This window comes from Anomaloglossus baeobatrachus, chromosome 7 (genome assembly GCF_048569485.1).
Source record: "Anomaloglossus baeobatrachus isolate aAnoBae1 chromosome 7, aAnoBae1.hap1, whole genome shotgun sequence".
NCBI lineage: Eukaryota > Metazoa > Chordata > Amphibia > Anura > Aromobatidae > Anomaloglossus > Anomaloglossus baeobatrachus.
Window position 1 is genome coordinate 27,179,563 of NC_134359.1, and position 21,372 is coordinate 27,200,934.

Below are 21,372 nucleotides of genomic sequence, written 5' to 3' on the forward strand. Positions count from 1 at the left end.
ATGACATCCATTTTCATACATACCGGAATCACGGACATACTCAGACCCATTAAAATCAATGGGTCTGCACACACATCAGTGTTTTTTTTTACAGACCTGTGTCTGTTTGTCCCGCACAAAGACAAGTCTGTTATTCTCTAGAAGCACTGATGCCACACGGACCAAACACTGATGTGATCCATGTGACATGTGTGACACGTACCAGAGAAATCACACGTCTGAAATAAAACGATTTTCTAAAATCACCTGTCTCCCGCACTGCTGTCTTCGGTGCTGCTGTCACTTCCTTCCGGTCTCGTTCATTATGCTCATGAATATTCACAGCACCGTGGACCTGGAAGCAGCAGTGCCGAAGACATCAGCACCGGAGACAGGTGAGTAAAAAGTTCCTGATCTCCGTGTGCTATCACAGATAGAACACAGCGAGCACACATGTGCCAAAATAACGGCACATGGAGGGCCATACGCCCTGTTTTTGTGAAAAATATGTGTTTTCCACGGACATGTGAAAGAGGCCTTGAAGGTTACTCCGAAAAAGGCTTGGGTTCTCAATTGATACTGGAATAGCACTTGGTATTTGGAGAGGATAATCCAAACCCGAATATTTCACTTTTTGCTCATCTCTAATTTAGAGAAGCAATTTCCACCCATAATGGGAATTCCGAGTTAGTATCCAAAGAAGGTTTTTCCATGGATTTACGGTAAATCTGAAGGACCCAACATGTCTCTACATTGCATGGACAGCTCTTTGTTCAACTGGCACCATGTATGTAATTATTAAGACTGGAGCGGAAGCAATGGCTTCTTCACTGAATTCCTCTCTACGGCTTTACAGGGGTTGACAATAGTTCTTGCTGACAAAAGAAAGGTTGTCAAAACTACTTCATGTAGGCGTCCTTCAACTTTTTTTCAGCATTTCTAAACATTACTAAAAACATACTGTTTAAACATTTTCATAGCTTTATTTTACAATGGTTTTTAGATTGTATTTTTTATTTGTACTTGTGTTTTTCTGCCATTTTTAATCTTATGAAAAAGCAATGTAATAAACAACCAAAACAAATTGTTCTATCCAAATCGTGACTTATTGAAAAAGAAATCTCTGACTCTAAAACTCCAAAACCAAACACTTAAAGGCACCGTATTTTTCATTTTCTAAAACTCACTGGATTATAAGGCGGACCCCAAATTTAGAGAGGAAAAAAAAAATGAGGTCCGTCTTATAATGCGGTGGTGTTTTACTGGAGGGGGGGCAGCAGCGGTGGTGGAGTGGGGTCAGACGAGGCAAGGTAGGTGGTGGAGTAGAGCGACACTGCCGTCGGTGCACCAGGTGTCCCAGATGCTCGCTGCAGATGGCGGTGAGGCAAGCACCACCATACTGAATATTGGCAATGCGGGCTTCAAAGAAATAGTGCCCAGAGTCACCGCGTGCGCAGATTGAGCCATCAGCTCAATCCCAAACCTAGATCTTATCTGCGCACGCACCATCTCTGGGCACCATTATCCTTAAGTCCACTGCTGGGAGATCAATAGGTTGGAGGCGGCGCATGCGCACATGAGATCTTGAGCCAAGAGCTCCATCTGTGTACGCACTGACTTCCGGTGCCATAATTTGAAGATCGCACCGCTGACATTCAGGATGGCGGCCCCTGTCTCACCGCCCACAGTGCAGCAGAGCTCACAGCACAGTGCACCGCAGCAGAGCCTACAGCGCAGTAGAGTCTCTCAGCGCCGCCATCCACAGCGAGCATCTGGGACAGCCGCTGCACCGACAGCGTCATCACACTACTCCACCACCGACGCTGCCTCCTCCGACACCACTCCACCACCGCTGCTGCCCCTGCCTCACCGCCCACAGTGCAGCAGAGCTCACAGTGCACCGCAACAGAACCTGCAGCACCCCGCCTGCAGTCCAGTCCAGTGGACAGTACAGCTCGCAGCATCTCCTCTGCTTCCTGTGAGCCTTCTCCAGCACCTCCCAAGAAGCTATGATTGGCTTATAAGACACACTCCTCATTTTCCTCCCAAATTTTCGGGAGGAAAAGTGCATTTTATAATGCAAAAAATATGGTATTTTAGATTTTATTACAGACATGTAACACCAATTTAAAAGCAATGAAAGGTGCTGGAAAAAAATACATGACATTTTTCAGCAAAGTGTATTAAGAATTATCATAAAAAAATATCAAATGTGCATCACATATCAAATATAATGGAAGTTGACAGCAAATTCCCGGTACATCACATTACAATCAGTGCACTCTACATTACATCGCAACAATACACAACCACCGAGAAAGTTACTAGGGTATTATTTTCTAGGACGCATCTTCCCTCCTACACTGTATCAGGGCGATTACATTGTAGCAGCTGCCAAAAGTAATGTACAACATGACTGAAAAATGAGAAAAAATAAAACCCTAACGGCAAAGGAAAAAAAAAAATCCTGAATCTCAACACCTTTCTTACTGGCACAAAAACTGTTATTTGACAGTATAGGATGCGACTTGTAAAAATTAAAGGAACAAAATAAAAAGAAAAAGACATGAGGTATAAAATAAATAGATTCTGTACATTTAACTGTCATCCATGATCACAAACAGATATTCAAAATTCAAAGAAAAGAAAGAGGATACGATATAAAAAAATAAATGTGAGTTAAAATAAAAAAAGAATTTAAAAAAATAAATAAATAAAAAAACAATATAAATAAATATATATATATATATATATATATATATATATATATATATATATAATATTCAAATTTACTATTTTTCATGCTAACAAAGTTAATTTTATATATATATATAAGTTTATATATATGTAAGTTTGAATAATTACTATTTATCGTTAAACAGTACTTGTTTAATGTATTATTATGTATCATCAGAACATATATATATATATATATATATATATATATACTGTATAAATATATATATGTATATATATATATATATATATATATATATATATGTATTTATGCCCTTATATAGCACTATTAATATATATATATATATATATTATATAAAGCTGTATGTGTGTGCGTGTGTATGTGTGAGTGTGAGTGTGAGTGTGAGTGTGAGTGTGAGTGTGCGTGTGCGTGTGCGTGTGCGTGTGCGTGTGTGTGTGTGTATGTCCGAAATTGGCATCTGCACCGTCGCAGCTACAGCCACAAAATTTTGCACACTCACACGTCTGGACCCCGAGAGCGTCATAGGCTATGTTTTGAGGCAAAATTTTAACCCCACGTGTTCCAATTTACCAATCAATTTTGCCCCTGTCTACATAATGGGGAAAAAGTGAAACGAAAAGTGTATCCGCACCGTCGCATTTACAATCACGAAATTTTGCACAGACACCTCATGTGACCCAGGGAACGTCGTAGACTATGTTTTGACAGGAAAATTTAACCCCGCGCTTTACAGTTACTCTCCAAAAAACATGGCTCCATTAAAGTAAATGGAGCCTGGAACTACAGGTTATTAGTAGGAGCTGTGATTGGTTGCTATAGAAACAAAAGACATTCATAGTATAAGAAGCTTATATGTGAGGTAATAAGATGTCGGTGGGGAGACGTATAGAGACAGACAGAGAGACAGACAGAGACAGACAGAGACAGACAGAGAGGGTGCACACACAAGCTCCTTCCCTTTCTCCTTCTAGGGCGCACACACAAGCTCATTCCATTTCTCCTTCTAGGGCGCATACACAAGCTCCTCCCCTTTTCCTTCTAGGGCACACACGCAAGCTCCCCCCTTCTCCTTCTAGGGCGCATGCACAAACTCCTCCCCTTCTCCTTCTAGGGCACACACACAAGCTTTGTTATCAGCTCAGGTGAACAGCCCCAGTAAGGGAGTGTATGCAAATGTGTGTATGTGGTGAATAGCAGAGAAAAGCGGATCTCAATCATATGGTAATACATGTTACACATATTGAGATACACATGTAGCTATTATTTGTGGCGCCACATTTACACCCCATCAAGAGCATCAATCTCGGACAGGTTGCCCTTGCTTTACACTAATGAGGGGCAATAAACCCCAAACAGGCTGCCTTTAGTTTAATTTTTAGGTTGACATTCACTCTTAAGGCGGCGTTACACGGGGCGATATATCGTGCGATCGCATGAGCGATCGCACCCGCACCCATTGTTTGTTAGTCACGGGCAATTCATTGCCTGTGGCGCACAAAGTCGTTAAACCCCCATCACACATACTTACCTCCTTAACGACGTCGCTGTGGGCGGCGAACATCCTCTTCCTGAAGGGGGAGGGACGTTCGGTGTCACAGCGACGTCACACAGCGGCCGCCCAATAGAAGCGGAGGGGAAGAGATGAGCGGGATGTAACATCCCACCCACATCCTTTCTTCCGTATTGCCGGCGGGACGCAGGTAAGCTGTGTTCGTCGTTCCCAGTGTGTCACACGTAGCGATGTGTGCTGTCACGGGAACGACGAACAACTGGCGCGTAGAAGGAGGAATGACATTATGAAAATGAACGACGTTTCAACGAGCAACGATAAGGTTTGCTCATTAACAGTCGTTCGGAGGTGTCACACGGTACGACATCTCTAACGATGCCGGATGTGCGTCACGAATTCCGTGACCCTGACAACATATCGCACGATATATCGTGTAACGCCGCCTTAAGGCTCGTTAATCGGTCGGACATTAACTTATACAGCTGATTCTCCGAACTTTGAGATTAAAGTTTTAAATCAGTAACTAACAAAGACTGTAGAAATGAATGGAGAATAAAACACTATGTAACAAAAAATCAATAATAATTAGCGCTAAGTGACTACAAAACAAAAGAATAATTTGCGTTGAATAAAATTAAACTTTAAATTTAAAGCATTATAGTTAATATCCTGTCACTTTAAATAATATTTTTATCCTTCCTGACCCCTACCATTGTTGATAGATTTACGAACGTTGCTGCCTTTTTGTAGATCATAGATCTTATTAAAGAAACCACGGACTGTGAGCAAAAGGACATATAAGAGGGACGCGTCACAATGCTCTTTCCCTTTCTTCCCCTTCCAGTCTGGCAGTAATGTCACACTGCTACATTTAGCAATGTAGACTCTGACCACAGTAATTAATTCTCTGCCCTTTCCCTTTAATATCCTCCCCAAAAGCAGCATAAACCAAAATCATAAATTGCGCTGACATTTATCTCATACTTGGAAAGTTTGAGATATGTGCGACATAGAGAAGGATACATCTTATCTTGATTTATTTCCACTCAAATTGGTCTTTGGTCTTGAAATATTTTCCTTTCTTATTTTACAGCTGCACCTTTACAAAATATCACGGTGACATCTGTGTATAGGCTATATAGCGCCTCAACACCTATGCCTTTATTGCTAAAGTTACAAATGATGAGTAGAAGTAAATGGTTCAATGTAATGCATATATGAAAAAAAATATATTATTAATTTTTATTAAAAATATGTTTTTTAATATCATTTTTTTGTGGTCAGCCATATACAATAGTTATGTTACTTTTGATACAGGTCCTATTTTTACATTTCAACTTTGCTGTGTAGATTGGTAAGAGTGAGCAGAGGCATTTCATTACTATTTTTTGGAGACAATGTAGCAGTATATTGAGACTTTTCTGTCTATTGACTTTTATTCATTTCAGCTTCCTTACGAGTTTTATATACTGCTACATCCTCTAAACAGAACAAGCAGGAAAGATGTGTTTTCTGTTTTAAAGTTGTATTAAAAATTTGTTTAATATATTTTTTTTATGCCCATCCAGTTAAAAATGTTATGTATTAAGTTAGTTTTAATACAGGTAACTGGATCATGCATAATAGGTCCTATTATTACAAATTAACTTTGCTGTGTAGACTGGTCCGGAGTGAGCAGAGCCATTTCATTACTATTAGAGACTATGTAGCAGTATATTGGGACATTTCTGTCCATTGACTTTTATTCATTTCAGCTTACTTATCTACTCCACACTGATGAGGGGCAAATACCCCAAAACAGCTGTCTGTGGATGGATACCATGTTTGGTATAGGCGGTCTCCTTGACTGGAGGTTGCCCTTCCCGTGGTTGTTCCTTCCCGGTGAAAGACCTGGCTAGTTTCCTGCCAGGGTTGAGAAACATGTGATGGTGTCTCCGCGGCATTCTTGTTTTGCTATGTTAGTTTTAGTACAGGTAACTGGATCAAGCATAATAGGTCCTATTTTTGCAAATTAACTTTGCTGTGTAGACTGGTCCGGAGTGAGCAGAGCCATTTCATTACTTTTAGAGACTATGTAACAGTATATTGGGACTTTTTCTGTCCATTAACTCTTCATCAACCCCACTAAACACTATAGAAGACACAAAGAGGACACACAGGGGGAAAAACATGATCTACTTATCTGCGGGTGACTCAAGTAGGAGTACAGCAAAGTTTTCAGAAACAATGCCACAGAGGAATGCAAGCCACCTGCTTGCACCCAGGGCTTGAATGAACTGACAAATATAACCAGCACCAGTCCAAAGGAAGGTAGGGGTATATAAGCACAAAGAGAATGCTGTTGATCAGCAGCTGGGTGGAAGGGGAGCTCCTGCTGGGTCCAAAAAAGGAAGGGATAAATCCAGCAGGAAAGCGACCTATACCAATGAAGTTAGGGAGCATTCTGCGCAGCTAGATGCTCTGACCTTCTATGGCCTGAAAACACATGACTCTGACACACCCGTGACAATTGCTTTCTCTTGCCAAAAAACACCAACATCCCAACCTGTACCATCCAGCTGATGACTGAGCCAGTGTAACACCTGCCTGGATCCACAGACTCAGACGGGCTGTAATGGAAAGGATAGAGGGAAGCCAGTCACCACGCAGGACCCCCAGAACCGTGAAACCCTTTAACCCCTATACAGGGATTTGGAATTACACAGGACCCCGGAGATCACTACCGATGGAAGGCTGCAGTCCGATGAGAGTAATTGTCAGGCAGGGTCAAACCAGGAAATGCAGAACAGGAACAAAATCGTTAGACAAGGATGTAATCAGGAAACCAGGCAGAGGTCAAATCCGGATCGGGTAGCCAGTACAAAAATGGCAGGCAGGAGGGTACTCAGATAACAAGCAAAGGTCAAAAACAAGGATCTCTATACCGAACAGAGCGGGAACCAGGAAGCAGGAATTCAAAACTATATCTGGCAGTGACCAGGAATTACATAGGGCCCTGGAGATCACTACTTGTGGAAGGCTGCAGTCTGAGAGAGTAGTAGTCAGGCAGGGTCGAACCAGGAATTGGAGAACAGGGACAGAATCGGCAGGCAAGGACGAAATCAGAAACAAGCAGAGGTCAAAAACCGGATCGGGCAGCGACGTACAAAAACAGCAGACAGGAGGGTAGTCAGGAAACAAGCGGTAATTAGCTCACGAAATCACAGAACAGGATGAAATAGGAGCCAGAATTCTCAGAACTATCTCTGGCAGAGGTCAGCAGACAGGAGGGGCATTAAAAAGGGTGTGGTGTTTTCCCATAGGCTGTAGCTGAATGATGGTACTTCAGCTGGGAGACACCCGCCACCTACAGTCAGCCAGTGGTACTGCAGATCCCCAGGAAACCCAGACCAGTGCATGAACGAAGCCTGCGCCCACCGGCGCCGCTGGCATCTACTCCTCTCCCATCACCAGCACTATCCACGGCAGGAACACGGCGTCGCCTGGCAATCGGAGTAGAAGTTGATGGAGCGGTTTAAGGTGGTGACGTAACAGCCAGATCCTATCTTTAACAGGGTATCATTAACAAGAAAGCCCCTTTGAATACACGATCCAAAACTGAAATATTAATAAAACAAAATGCCACATTTTCTGAAAAGATTTTTAACAAGAAACCCAGAGAAATCTTAGAAAATCATCTACATAAAGGTTCTTTGTACAATAAAGTAATAAAATGGCAAGTCAGCTCAAGCAAGCATTAATAACAAAGTAACACTCATGCCTCACTGCGCGTGAAAGGTGTAATATGGAAAGCTCTCCGTCATTCGGATGAAATGAAATACTAGAGACTATTAAAGTTCCCATTTGTTAGATAACTTCACAACACATATATTACAACATATAATGGAAAGACGAGATCTATCAGGGTCTCCGTGACATATATTAGATCAATCTGCGTATTTATATTTCCAAAGGCAAATGCAGTTTGTGAAAAATGAGGACGTTTTGGACGCGATGTCTTGTCAACGTTTCTGAGAGAAGCATTCATCTCCGCCTGTTATAATAACTGAAGATTCCCCGGGTCTATGAACAAGTCACCTTGGCGCTAATAATGCCATTGAAGAATATACTTAGCCCTGTATGGCTTCTCATTTTACATTGCATTGTGGCCGCGAAGGAGATTTCTCATAAATCAGGATGACTTGTTCCCTTCACTAGACTAGACATGCTACCGTGACATGAGCAAAAGGGTCAATAGGAGAAATGTTAAACTAGACAAAAACTTGATCTATGCCAAGAAAATGATCAAAAAGGAATGTAACGGGAAAAAGACAAAAAAAAAAAAACCCGTCCCTCCGGATGAGAAGATCCCTATATAATTTATTATGTTTTCCCGACCCTCTCATATTGCACTCCTGGGATCTAAATTCAAGTTTCAAGGGGATTTTAAAAACTTTGTAACTTTACTTATATGAGACCTTTTTCTCTCCTTTTTACAGTACAGACCAAAAGTTTGGACACACCTCATTCAAAGAGTTTTCGTTATTTTCACGACTCTAAAAATTGTAGATTTACATTGAAGGCATCAAAACTATGAATTAACACATGTGGAATGAAATACTTAACAAAAAAGTGTGAAGCAACTGAAAATATGTCTTATATTCTAGGTTCTTCAAAGTAGCCACCTTTTGCTTTGATTACGGCTTTTCACACTCTTGGCATTCTCTCGATGAGCTTCAAGAAGTAGTCACTGGAAATGGTTTTCACTTCACAGGTGTGCCCTGTAAGGTTTAGTAAGTGAGATTTTTTGCCTTATAAATGGGGTTGGGACCATCAGTTGTGTTGTGCAGAAGTCTGGTGGATACACAGCTGATAGTCCTACTGAATAGACTGTTAGCTGCTTTTTTCTTGTCATAATACAAATACTAAGTAAAGAAAAATGAGTGGCCATCATTACTTTAAGAAATGAAGGTCAGTCAGTCCGAAAAATTGGGAAAACTTTGAAAGTGTCTCCAAGTGCAGTGGCAAAAACCATCAAACGCTACAAAAAAACTGGCTCACATGAGGACCGCCCCAGGAAAGGAAGACCAAGAGTCACCTCTGCTGTGGAGGATAAGTTTATTCAAGTCACCAGCCTCAGAAATCGAAGGTTAACAGCAGGTCAGATTAGAGACCAGGTCAATGCCACACAGAGTTCTAGCAGCAGACATCTCTAGAACAACTGTTAAGAGGAGACTTTGTGCAGCAGGCCTTCATGGTAAAATAGCTGCTAGGAAACCACTGCTAAGGACAGGCAACAAGCAGAAGAGACTTGTTTGGGCTAAACAACACAAGGAATGCACGTGATACCGCTGCAGTTCTGAACAGAGCCAAAAATGTGTAATAAAATTACTTGAATCTACCAGGAGTGTGGAACCTTTCATCCTGTACAGTAGTGCAGTCATCCTCAAACACCTATCCTCTAATCTTTATCCACAGGTGTGCAGAATTAAATAGTTTTATCACCCGTTTCTGTCTCGAACTGAGCCAGAAATGCATAAAAAAATACTAGAGCCCATCAGGAGTCCGTAACTTTTCATTCTATCAGATTATGATCATTTTGTCCAAACTCTGAGAACTCTACAACTCCTGAGAATGAGCACAGTGTTGACGTAACGCTGGGGCCAATCATTGTTATTTTCTACAAAATGGCACTATGACCACATGCTGTGCTAGGAGCCTAGGTACTTCTACCTTCTAACTTCATTATTTGAGGTGCCTATGTCACAATGTGACTGTGGGATAGTAAGGGGCAGGGGCTCATATACTGTAAGGCCTGCCTGGATCCACTGACTCAGACTGGCTGTAATGGACAGGCTAGAGGGAAGCCACTCACCAAGCAGGACCCCTAGACCCCTGAAACCCTTTAACCCCTATACAGGGATTTGGTATTACACAGGGCCCAAGGTGTTCAATACCTGTGGAAGGCTGCAGTTTGGAGAGTAGTCGTCAAGTAGGGTCAAACCAGGAGTTGCAGAACAGGGACAGAATCGGCAGACAAGGACGTAATCAGGAAACGAAGCAGAGGTCAAATCCGGATTTGGCAGCGAAGTACATAAATGACAGGCAGAAGGGTAGTCAGAACACAAGCAAGGTCAGCGCACAGGAATCAAAATACAAACAGCACAGGAACCAGGAATACAGACTATCTCTGGCAGTGGCCAGATGACAGGAGGGGGAATAAGAAGGGTGTTGTGTCTACCCATTGGCTGCAGGTAAATGGTGGCAACTTCAGCTGGAATACAGATGCCACCTACAGTCAGCCAGTGGTACTGCAGGTTCCAGGGAAACCCAGCCTAATGGATGAGCGGAGCCTGTGCTCAGCAGAGCCACGGGCACCGACTCCTCTCCCATCACCAGCACTATCCATGGCAGGAATATGGCGTTGCCTGGCGATCGGAGCATAAGTCGCAGGAACGGACTCTGGTGGGGACATGACATATACTGTCCTTAGACTATCCCTGTCCTTCAGGATTACCAGTGATGGTGAAGATGCCAGAGTCCCATGCCTTACTATACTCCTGAGTAACTAATATGTTTCCCCCCCCCTTTCCCCAAGGAAAGGGCAGGAGTGTCATGGAAACAGAGATGACATGGACAGGAATAAAAGAAACTCATTAATACTCACAGGAATAAACAGTAAGAAACTAAAGGGAAAAGCAAGAGAAGTAACTCAGCAACATTACTTCTCTTGGGGTCTGAGGTCTGTATAGACTTGCTTGTCCAGTCTGGGGTCTGTATAGACTGGGATGTCCAGTATGGGGTCTGTATAGACTAGGATGTCCAATGTGGAGTCTGTATAGACTGTGATGTCCAGTGTGGGGTCTGTATAGACTGGGATGTCCAGTGTGGGGTCTGTATAGACTGCGATGTCTAGTGTGGGGTCTGCATAGACTGGGATGTCCAGTGTGGGGTCTGTATAGACCGGGATATCCAGTGTGGGGTCTGTATAGACTGGAATGTCCAGTGTGGAGCCTGTATAGACTGGGATTTCCGGTGTCTGTATAGACTAGGTTGTCCAGTGTGGGGTCTGTATAGACTGGGATGTCCAGTCTGGGGTCTGTATAGACTGGGTTGTCCAGTCTGTTGTCTGTATAGACTTGGTTGTCCAGTCTGTTGTCTGAATAGACTGGGTCGTCCAGTCTGTTGTCTGTATAGACTTGGTTGTCCAGTCTGTTGTCTGTATAGACTGGGTTGTCCAGTCTGTTGTCTGTATAGACTTGGTTGTCCAGTCTGTTGTCTGTATAGACTGGGTTGTCCAGTCTGTTGTCTGTATAGACTTGGTTGTCCAGTCTGTTGTCTGTATAGACTGGGTCGTCCAGTCTGTTGTCTGTATAGACTTGGTTGTCCAGTTTGTTGTCTGTATAGACTTGGTTGTCGAGTCTGGGGTCTGTATAGACTGGGATGTCCAGTGTGGGGTCTGTATAGACTAGGTTGTCCAGTGTGGGGTCTGTATAGACTGGGATGTCCAGTGTGGGGTCTGTATAGACTGGGATGTCCAGTGTGGGGTCTGTATAGACTGGGTTGTCCAGTCTGTTGTCTGTATAGACTTGGTTGTCGATCTGGGGTCTGTATAGACTGGGATGTCCAAGGTGGGGTCTGTATAGACTGGGATGTCCAGTCTGTGGTCTGTATAGACTGGGTTGTCCAGTCTGTGGTCTGTATAGACTTGGCTGTCCAGTCTATGGTCTATATAGACTTGGTTGTCCAGTATGGAGTCTGTATAGACTGGGTTGTCCAGTCTGTGGTCTGTATAGACTTGGTTGTCTAGTCTGTTGTCTGTATAGACTAGGTTGTCCAGTCTGTGGTCTGTATAGACTGGGTTGTCCAGTCCAGGGTCTGTATAGACTGGGTTGTCCAGTCCAGGGTCTGTATAGACTGGGTTGTCCAGTCTGTGGTCTGTATAGACTGGGTTGTCCAGTCCAGGGTCTGTATAGACTGGGTTGTCCAGTCCAGGGTCTGTATAGACTTGGTTGTCCAGTCTGTGGTCTGTATAGACTGGGTTGTCCAGTCTGTGGTCTGTATAGACTTGGTTGTCCTGTCTTGGGTCTGTATAGACTGGGTTGTCCAGTCTGTGGTCTGTATAGACTTGGTTGTCCAGTCTGTGGTCTGTATAGACTTGGTTGTCCAGTCTGTGGTCTGTATAGACTTGGTTGTCCAGTCTGTGGTCTGTATAGACTGGGTTGTCCAATCTGTAGTCTGTATAGTCTGGGGTGTAACGCAGCAGAGTCTCATTACAAACACCCTAAAATACTGAGAAAACATCACAATATACATTTTTTATCAATGACAATGTTTTCCATTAATCCATGTTGAACCGGAATCCCCCTTGCTGTTTAAAAAGACTTTCTGCAGCAGCTAAGGTATTTATTATACTTTAAACTAAACTTCTTTATTAATTGTATGAAAATCTAAACCACCTTGAACCTATGTGACCTTTTCATAGATAGTTATAGTAGATAATACCACACATATTGTTCCCGTTACCCATATTGCGCCATTATTAAAATATCAGAATACCTTCATTCTCACACCTGTATTCTCCCGTCACTGATATTTATTTCTGTAGGTGTTCAATTAAAAGAAAAATCCCATTTCTGCTCAGCTCTAATCTTTAAATGTTTCCGACGCGACCACATTTAAAGCGAAATATTCTACAAAAGCCGGCGTATTACACACACCCAGCGTGATCATGCAAATAATGTGCGTTCTCCGTTACGGGGACGGTGAGATCATAGATCCCTCTCTGCAAAAAAGGCTTCAGCCCAACAAAGATGCATCAAACGCGCCGGAGATTTTCCTTTAAAACTGAATCTTAATAATATGTAAAAATCTATAATTATTTTGTATCAGATAAAATGCATAATACTATCAAATGGATTAGAAGAAGAACGCGACGCCTGCAGCAATGCCGCCCGGCTTGTGATACTCCGCAAGTTCATAAAAGTGCAGTCTATTCTACAATTTGGAGTTCACCCGCGGAGAGGTGATGGGAGGTGATTGCCGCCTCCGACTGTTTAGAATCTAATTAAAACATAATTTCAGGTAACGTTTTCGATATGCAGGCAGCATTCTTTGCTTTTTTCAGAAGAAGTCCTATTAGGACTTGTGAATATTATAGTAGGGTCCTGCTGCTCACCATCGCCCCCCTATCTGCCACGAATAATCAACCGCTATTACATTGGTGGATGAGGACATCTGAATGGTGACCTATAATACTACATTTCCACTGTAATGTTCTTTGTGTCAACCATTAAAGGAGTTTTCAGGTTTCAGACAACCCCTTCCCCCCGGCTGCAGTTAGTTTTAAATAAAACAAACTGTGCTTTACTATAACACCCATACTGGTGCTCCACGATGCCCTGCAACCCTCCCCCAGCGGGGACATTGTTGTCTCACCTGCCCGGACATACTGTGGTTGCTTTCCCATCCCCGGTCCATGCTGCTGCCTCCCAGAGCCTGTGTGCACATTGCAGGCTTACTGGTTCTGCCTGAAGGGTGTGAAAGACCCATTTCTTAAAGGGCCAGTGCAACTTAACCCGGAAGTGCCTCTCAGGTCAGCTGACAGGTAGCTGAGAGGCTGAGGTCAGCTGAGAGGCTGAGGTCAGCTGAGAGGCTGAGCGGTGACATTGTTGTCTCACCTGTCCAGACGTACTGTGGTTGCTTTCCCATTCCCGGTCCATGCTCCTGCCTCCCAGAGCCTGTGCGCGCATTGCAGGCTTCCTGGTTCTGCTTGAAGGGTGCGAGGGACCCCTTTATAAAGGGCCAGTGCAACCTTACCTGGAAGTGCCTCTCAGGTCAGCTGAGAGGCAGCTGAAAGGTCGAGCGAGGACATTGTTGTCTCACCTGCCCGGACGTACTGTGATGGCTTCCCCATCCGCGGTCCATGCTGCTGCCTCCCAGAGCCTCTGTGCACATCGCAGGCTTCCTGGTCCTGTCTGAAGGGTGCCAGCACGGCCACGACCCATTTCTTAAAGGGCCAGTGCACCCTAACCCGTAAGTGCCTCTAAGGTCAGCTGAGAGGCTGCAGGTAGTTAAGCCACCATTTCTCTATGGGAGGTGCCTGGGCAATGAGATAGTTACATTGCTAGTTCTCAGGTTCCTTAGTGCTGCTGCTGACATTGGATGGTGACCGGTGCCCTGCAACCCCCCTGAAGACGTCATGTTTAGTTTGTATATTTATGTATGGGATATGTTGTTTATATGTATGTGCTCTCAGGTGCACTGTTTTCAGGCACGACTAGGTGTCACTGATCCCTGGGCCCTTAGCTTTTGGTTGGGATAGAGAACAGGGCTGAAAGAGTTAAAGGTTAATTCTACCCACCCAGCAACAGTGTGTTGACAGTTGGGATTGAGTCAGATAGGGGCACTGGTGTGAAGAGAGAAAAAGCTGTACCTGAGGGATATATCGTGACTAGTGTTGAGCGGACCCGGATCCGCAAAATCCGGATCCGCACGGTTTGAGCGCCCGATCCGAGTCTGACCAGTACTCGTAATTCGGGGTGCACGATCCGGATCCGTTTTTTGTTTTGTTTTTTTCTCTCTCTCTCTTTCTCTCTCCCCATTGATTTACATGGCCGCGGATTCCGGATCGGATCCGGACTTCGGCGGCAACCCCATCCGGATCCGCCGGATCTGGATTATGGCCGATCCGCTCAACTCTAATCATGACAGAAGCCCTGAGGGTCACCCCAGGAGATCCGGAGAAAGGGAAAAAGAAGCTCTTCATTAGACGGGTGCTGTGAAATGCACGGATTAACGCTGAAGTTGTGGGCATTGGCTCTAGTGGGACTTCTGGGAAGCAACTGACTCCACTAGGACCGGTCTAGGCGTGAGGTACCATAGACCTGTGTGAACGGGTCGTCACAGAGACAGTGGTGGAGGAATTCTGTCCGGTGGTGAAACGAATCCCTGTGGGAGGGGACGCATTAGGATCCTTGTGGGACTTCATGAATTTACTAGCTGCTGCTGTGGTGTTGCCGGGGGAAACAGACAGTCCGATAGTAGCCGGAGAGATGTACAGGAGGGAGCAGTCTGCAGGAAATTGTGAAATGAAACCGAACCGTGACATGCCTGTAATGTTCCAGCTATGTGCCCGCAGCGAATGTGCTCTACAGAAACTGTACGAGAAATTCCGTAAAGATGTGTTAAATGTTATCCTGGACTTCATGTCTGAATTTGTCCTGAGGAGGAGAAGCTGCAGTGTATCTGGTTGCACTGTGGAGGTGGCAGGAGTGCAGCACCGAAGAGGGACACTACCTGGAAGCAGGGGATCGCCTCTGCCCATGACTACAGCCCCCTGCCACCCCCACATCAAGAATATCTACAACAAGAAATTCCCTGCTTATATCCCGTAAGTATAAAGGGAGTGAGCAGAGCCGGAGTCAGGGGGCAAGCCGAGGTCAGAGAGTCAGGGAAACAAATTAGTAAATATGGAGACAGGAGGGGAACTATGGTCAAGATAGTGGTACAAGATCAAGTGAGACACTTACGGGAACCATTGTCGTGCCTTGCAAATTAGGAACTATCACTGGCGGTGTTCCAGGTGAAACAGCTCCCAGAGAGCAGAGCACCGCTGAGCAGAATCATGACCCCATCCACTATGTCTGACTGTCCCAAAGACAATGAGTGGAGCAGAGTTCCACCTCCACTATACACAAGACCTTGGGATTACTGGGAGTCCAGGAGTCAGATCCAAAGTATTAAGTATTTCATCCATTATCCTAGGGGTAGGAGATAACATAATATTTTGGGAATTATTATTATTATTGATACTGCAAATAATAAGAGTAAAAATAAAAAAAAAGTGACAGTTAATACATCAATAACATAATGAATGCAGGACGAGTAGTGACGAACGCGGCGGGTTTTCGGGAAATAGCAGGACACAGCTCCATTCTCGCTCTATTGTGCGCCGCACATTTCCCTTTTCAGACAGTTAGATAATAATATTTCTACAGTGTGAAAAAATGTAATTTAAATGATGACAAAAAATAGCGGGAAGTCATTGTACTAAATATTCCCAATATCTGTGCAGCAAACTATGGCGTTTTCTCCTTTTTACAATGTAGCAAAGCTGCTTAGAGATTTCAGGGCAATTATGTTAAACGAAATAATGAATGAAATCCTGATTTTTGGGTGTTTTCCAGTAGAAAAATGAATCAGAGACCTAAATGTCTTACTACAGAAAAAAAAAAGTGCCAAAATGAAAATTCTCGAAAATCCATTGGGAACCTTCACTGTGGACATCATTAAATGAGCAATAACTGTGCATTGAGTCATAGGATTCCTATTAAACATTATTTTTTTCTATGGCTGGACTCCAAAAATAAAATGTATTGTGGCTAAGAAGATCGGTGGACGTTACTGGAGGGACTCTGTAAACGCCGCACTTGGTGCATTACCATGAAGAGGCAATCACATAAGATTATCATTATGGCCTCTTCATATGCGACATCGCAGAGATGATAGATCAAATCGGAAACTGGATCATTTCTATATTATAGAGTGTAATGAGCTGCAGTCACATTAACTCCTTATGTCCACAAAGATTTGGAGATCTCTCCACTTTATCATTTTAGCTTTTTTCAGATGGCTAGCTTCAGAAACTTGCACCTTCAGATTGAGATGTGTCTTCAAGGATCCAATGCAGAATTTATAACAGGGTCCCTTGTCTACCAGGCATCTTGACATGTCACAGACAAGCTGTGCAGACAGAACACAATGGTATACTACCGTGTATCCCCGAAAATAAGACACAGTTTTATATTTTTTTTTAGCCCTGAAAATTGAACAAGGGCTTATTTTCTGGATATGGCTTATTCTCGGGGTAACATGGTTGGAGGTAAGTTTACTCCCCCTTTAAAGCACTTCAGGTCCTCCCAATAGGCGTCTGGTGAGTATGATTGCAGGGTCTTCTCTGTTTTGGGGTTTTTGCTTTCTATAATGAAGTTTTCTGCAGTGTTATTTAACTTTTTTAGCTACACGGACACTTCCACAACCTGTCTCCTCCTTACATCTGTGACCTAGTCTCCCGGTACCTACCTGCACGCAACCTCAGATCCTCACAAGATCTCCTTCTCTACTCCTCTCTTATCTCCTCTTCCCACAATTGCAAACAAGATTTCTCCCGTGCCTCCTCCATACTCTGGAACGCTCAGCATATCAGACTCTCCCCTACCATGGAAAGCTTCAAGAGGAACCTCAAGACCCACCTCTTACAACAAGCCTATAACCTACAATAACCCTCAGTCCAGTACACCACTGCGCAACCAGCTCTGTCCTCACCTATTGTACCCTCACCCATTCCCTGTAGACTGTGAGCCCTCGCGGGCAGGGTCCTCTCTCCTCCTGTAGACTGTGAGCCCTCGCGGGCAGGGTCCTCTCTCCTCCTGTAGACTGTGAGCCCTCGCGGGCAGGGTCCTCTCTCCTCCTGTAGACTGTGAGCCCTCGCGGGCAGGGTCCTCTCTCCTCCTATACCAGTCTGTCTTGTACTGTTAATGATTGTTGTACGTATACCCTCTTTCACTTGTAAAGCGCCATAGAATAAATGGCGTTATAATAATACATAATAATAATAATAATAATACCCCTCTTCCCAGGAGAATCATACTTTCTAGACCCTGGACATCTGCATGGCTACCAGGTCTCCTACAATTTTCGGCAGGCGCTTCCAGCAGGTATGCTCCATGTGGTCTTCCCTTTCTTCTGGCCAACACCTACACACATCAGATCCCACACACAATCACACATCAGATCCCACACACAATCACACATCAGATCCCACACACAATCACACATCAGGTCACACACACAATCACACATCAGATCCCACACACAATCACACATCAGATCCCACACACAATCACACATCAGATCGCACACACAATCACACATCAGATCGCACACACAATCACACATCAGATCGCACACACAATCACACATCAGATCGCACACACAATCACGCATCAGATCCCACACACAATCACGCATCAGATCCCACACACAATCACGCATCAGATCCTACACACACTCACGCATCAGATCACACACACTCACACATCAGATCACACACACAATCACACATCAGATCACACACACAATCACGCATCAGATCACACACACAATCACACATCAGATCACACACACACTCACACATCAGATCACACACACAATCACGCATCAGATCACACACACAATCACACATCAGATCACACACACAATCACGCATCAGATCACACACACAATCACACTTCAGATCACACACACACTCACACATCAGATCACACACACAATCACACATCAGACCACACACACAATCACACATCAGATCACACACACACTCACACATCAGATCACACACACAATCACGCATCAGATCACACACACAATCACACATCAGATCACACACACAATCACGCATCAGATCACACACACAATCACACTTCAGATCACACACACACTCACACATCAGACCACACACACAATCACACATCAGACCACACACACAATCACACATCAGATCACACACACAATCACACATCAGATCACACACACAATCACACTTCAGATCACACACACACTCACACATCAGATCACACACACAATCACACATCAGATCACACACACAATCACACATCAGATCACACACACAATCACACATCAGATCACACACACACTACATCCTGTGGTACTGATTTCTTCTGGCTGGCAGGGGAACCTGGGACATACTGTAGTAGAATACATAGAAGACTTGCGGTGGAACACATCGATGTGACCCACCACAGGTCTTTCATGTGTTCCACTGCAGGTTCTCGCACTCCACTGCACTGGGGTCCCAGGATCCCTGCCAGACGGAAGCAATCAGTATCAGCGGATGTGGTGAGAGTTGTGTGTGATCTGATGTGTCCTTGATGCTTTCCACTTCAGGTCCTCCCAATAGGTGTCTGGTGAGTATGATCGTTGGGTCTTCTCTCTTTTGAGGGTTTCTGCTTGCTATAATGAAGTTTTCTGCAGTATTTAACTTTTTTAACTGCACGGACACTTCATTATTAAATTGCGACTAGGGCTTATTTTCGGGGTAGGGCTTTTTTTTGAGAAAACACGATAATAACACACAGTGCCTCTTGTCAATGTGTCAAATGCTACATCTGTATCACTACATCCCCTATTGGTATCCCACTGTGTTCCCCTGGACAAACTGCAGCTGACTATACATTTCCTCTTCGATGGCTACTAAATATACATACAAATATTATAAGTTACTGAAGATCATGTCTTACATGGTCACTCAGGTTGAGAGCTCTATTTTGGCTATTCTGCACTACTGCTCATAGAGTTAGATGTCAAGCAATGAATTCCCTTCCAGTAAATGATGACCCTTTTACAGGTCTTATCTTCATGCTAACTAAATGAAGCAATTTAACATATAATTATATATAATAACATACAAATTAATCAATTTTATATAAATAAATTAAATTTTAAAAGGATACAAACTTTTATTATTATTATCCTCTTCACGACACATGACGTACTAGGTACCTCATGGATCTAGTCAGTTTAATCCCTGCCGGCTGTTGCAGGCAGCCGGCAGCGATCTCTGCACATGTCAGCTGATTTGAACAGCTGACAGGTGCGGCTATCAGGCACAAGCAACTTTCATTCACTAACAACTCATGCCTGTTAACCCCTTACAGCCCGCTGTGAAAATGTCACAGCACGCTGTACGTGCCAGCTGCGGTAAACATTCACTCATCCGGCGCCATCATGTGATCACATGGATCTGATGGTTGTCATTGTAGCACAGGGTCATGTGCAGAGCGCCAGGTGTGAGAGAAGAGCAGCTTTTCTGCAAATTAGAGCAATGCTGCTCTGATGTACAGAAAAGAATACGCGTTCAGACTGCTGATCCTTATAGTCCCCTAAGGGGAATAGTAAAATAAAAGCAGTAAAAAAAAAATTAAAAAACCCAAAAGTTGAAATCACCCCTCATTCGCCCCATTGAAAATTAACAGGAATTCTGAAAAAATAAATATCTCCCATAGTGAGAGGCTACGTCCAACAAGAGGCTCTAGAGTTCCTGCTCTCTTCTTCTGTGAATAGACCACTTGGTAACATCATACAGTTTTGGCTTATATTTATCATTATTTATTATGCATTTTTATATTGGGCCATCATTCCACAGCATTTTACAGACATATTCACTGTCCCCATTGGGGTTCCCAGTCGACATTCCCTATCACTATGTCTTTGGAGTGTGGGGGGAAACCAGGGAAGCTGGAAGAAACCCACGCAAACAAGGGGACACATCTTGTCCTAGTTGGGATTTGAACTCAGGACCCCAGTGCTGCAAATTAACAGAGCTAACCACTGAGCCAATATGCAGTGCTAACCACTGAGACACTGTGCCGTACTCACCACCAAGCCACCATACAGTGTTAACCACTGAGCAACACCACAGTGCTAACCACTGAGCCACTGTACTGTGCTAACCACTGAGCCATCATACAGTGGTAACCACTGAGACACTGCACTGCCCCAACTACTGAGCCACCATACAGTGCTAACCACTTAGCCACCGTACCGTGCTAACCACTGAGCCATCACACAGTGCTAACCACTGATCCACTGTACTGCCCTAACTACTGAGCCACCATACAGTTCTCACCACTGAGCCACCGTACAGTGGTAACCACCGAGCCACTATACAGTGCTAACCACTGAGACACTGTGCCGTGCTCACCACCAAGCTACCATACAGTGCTAACCACTGAGCCACAGTACAGTGCTAACCAATGAGCCACCATACCGTGCTAAACACTGTGCCATCACACAGTGCTAACCACTGAGCCACTGTACTGCCCTAACTACTGAGCCACCATACAGTTCTCACCACTGAGCCACCGTACAGTGGTAACCACCGAGCCACTATACAGTGCTAACCACTGAGACACTGTGCCGTGCTCACCACCAAGCTACCATACAGTGCTAACCACTGAGCCACCGTACCGTGCTAACCGCTCTGCCACCATACAGTGCTAATCACTGAGCCACTATACAGTGCTAACCACCAAGCTACACCTTCATAAAATTTTGGACTGTAATTGATTAGTCCATTTTCAAAAATGATATCATCAACTTCAAT

At 44.1% G+C, this 21,372-nt stretch overlaps 1 protein-coding gene across 5 annotated transcripts in view; it reads right to left on the reverse strand.

Moving 5' to 3' along the window:
- The window catches only part of LRP1B (LDL receptor related protein 1B), a 2,012,817-nt gene that overhangs the window by 1,267,503 nt on the left and 723,942 nt on the right, over nt 1–21,372 (reverse strand). The window lies entirely within an intron of this gene.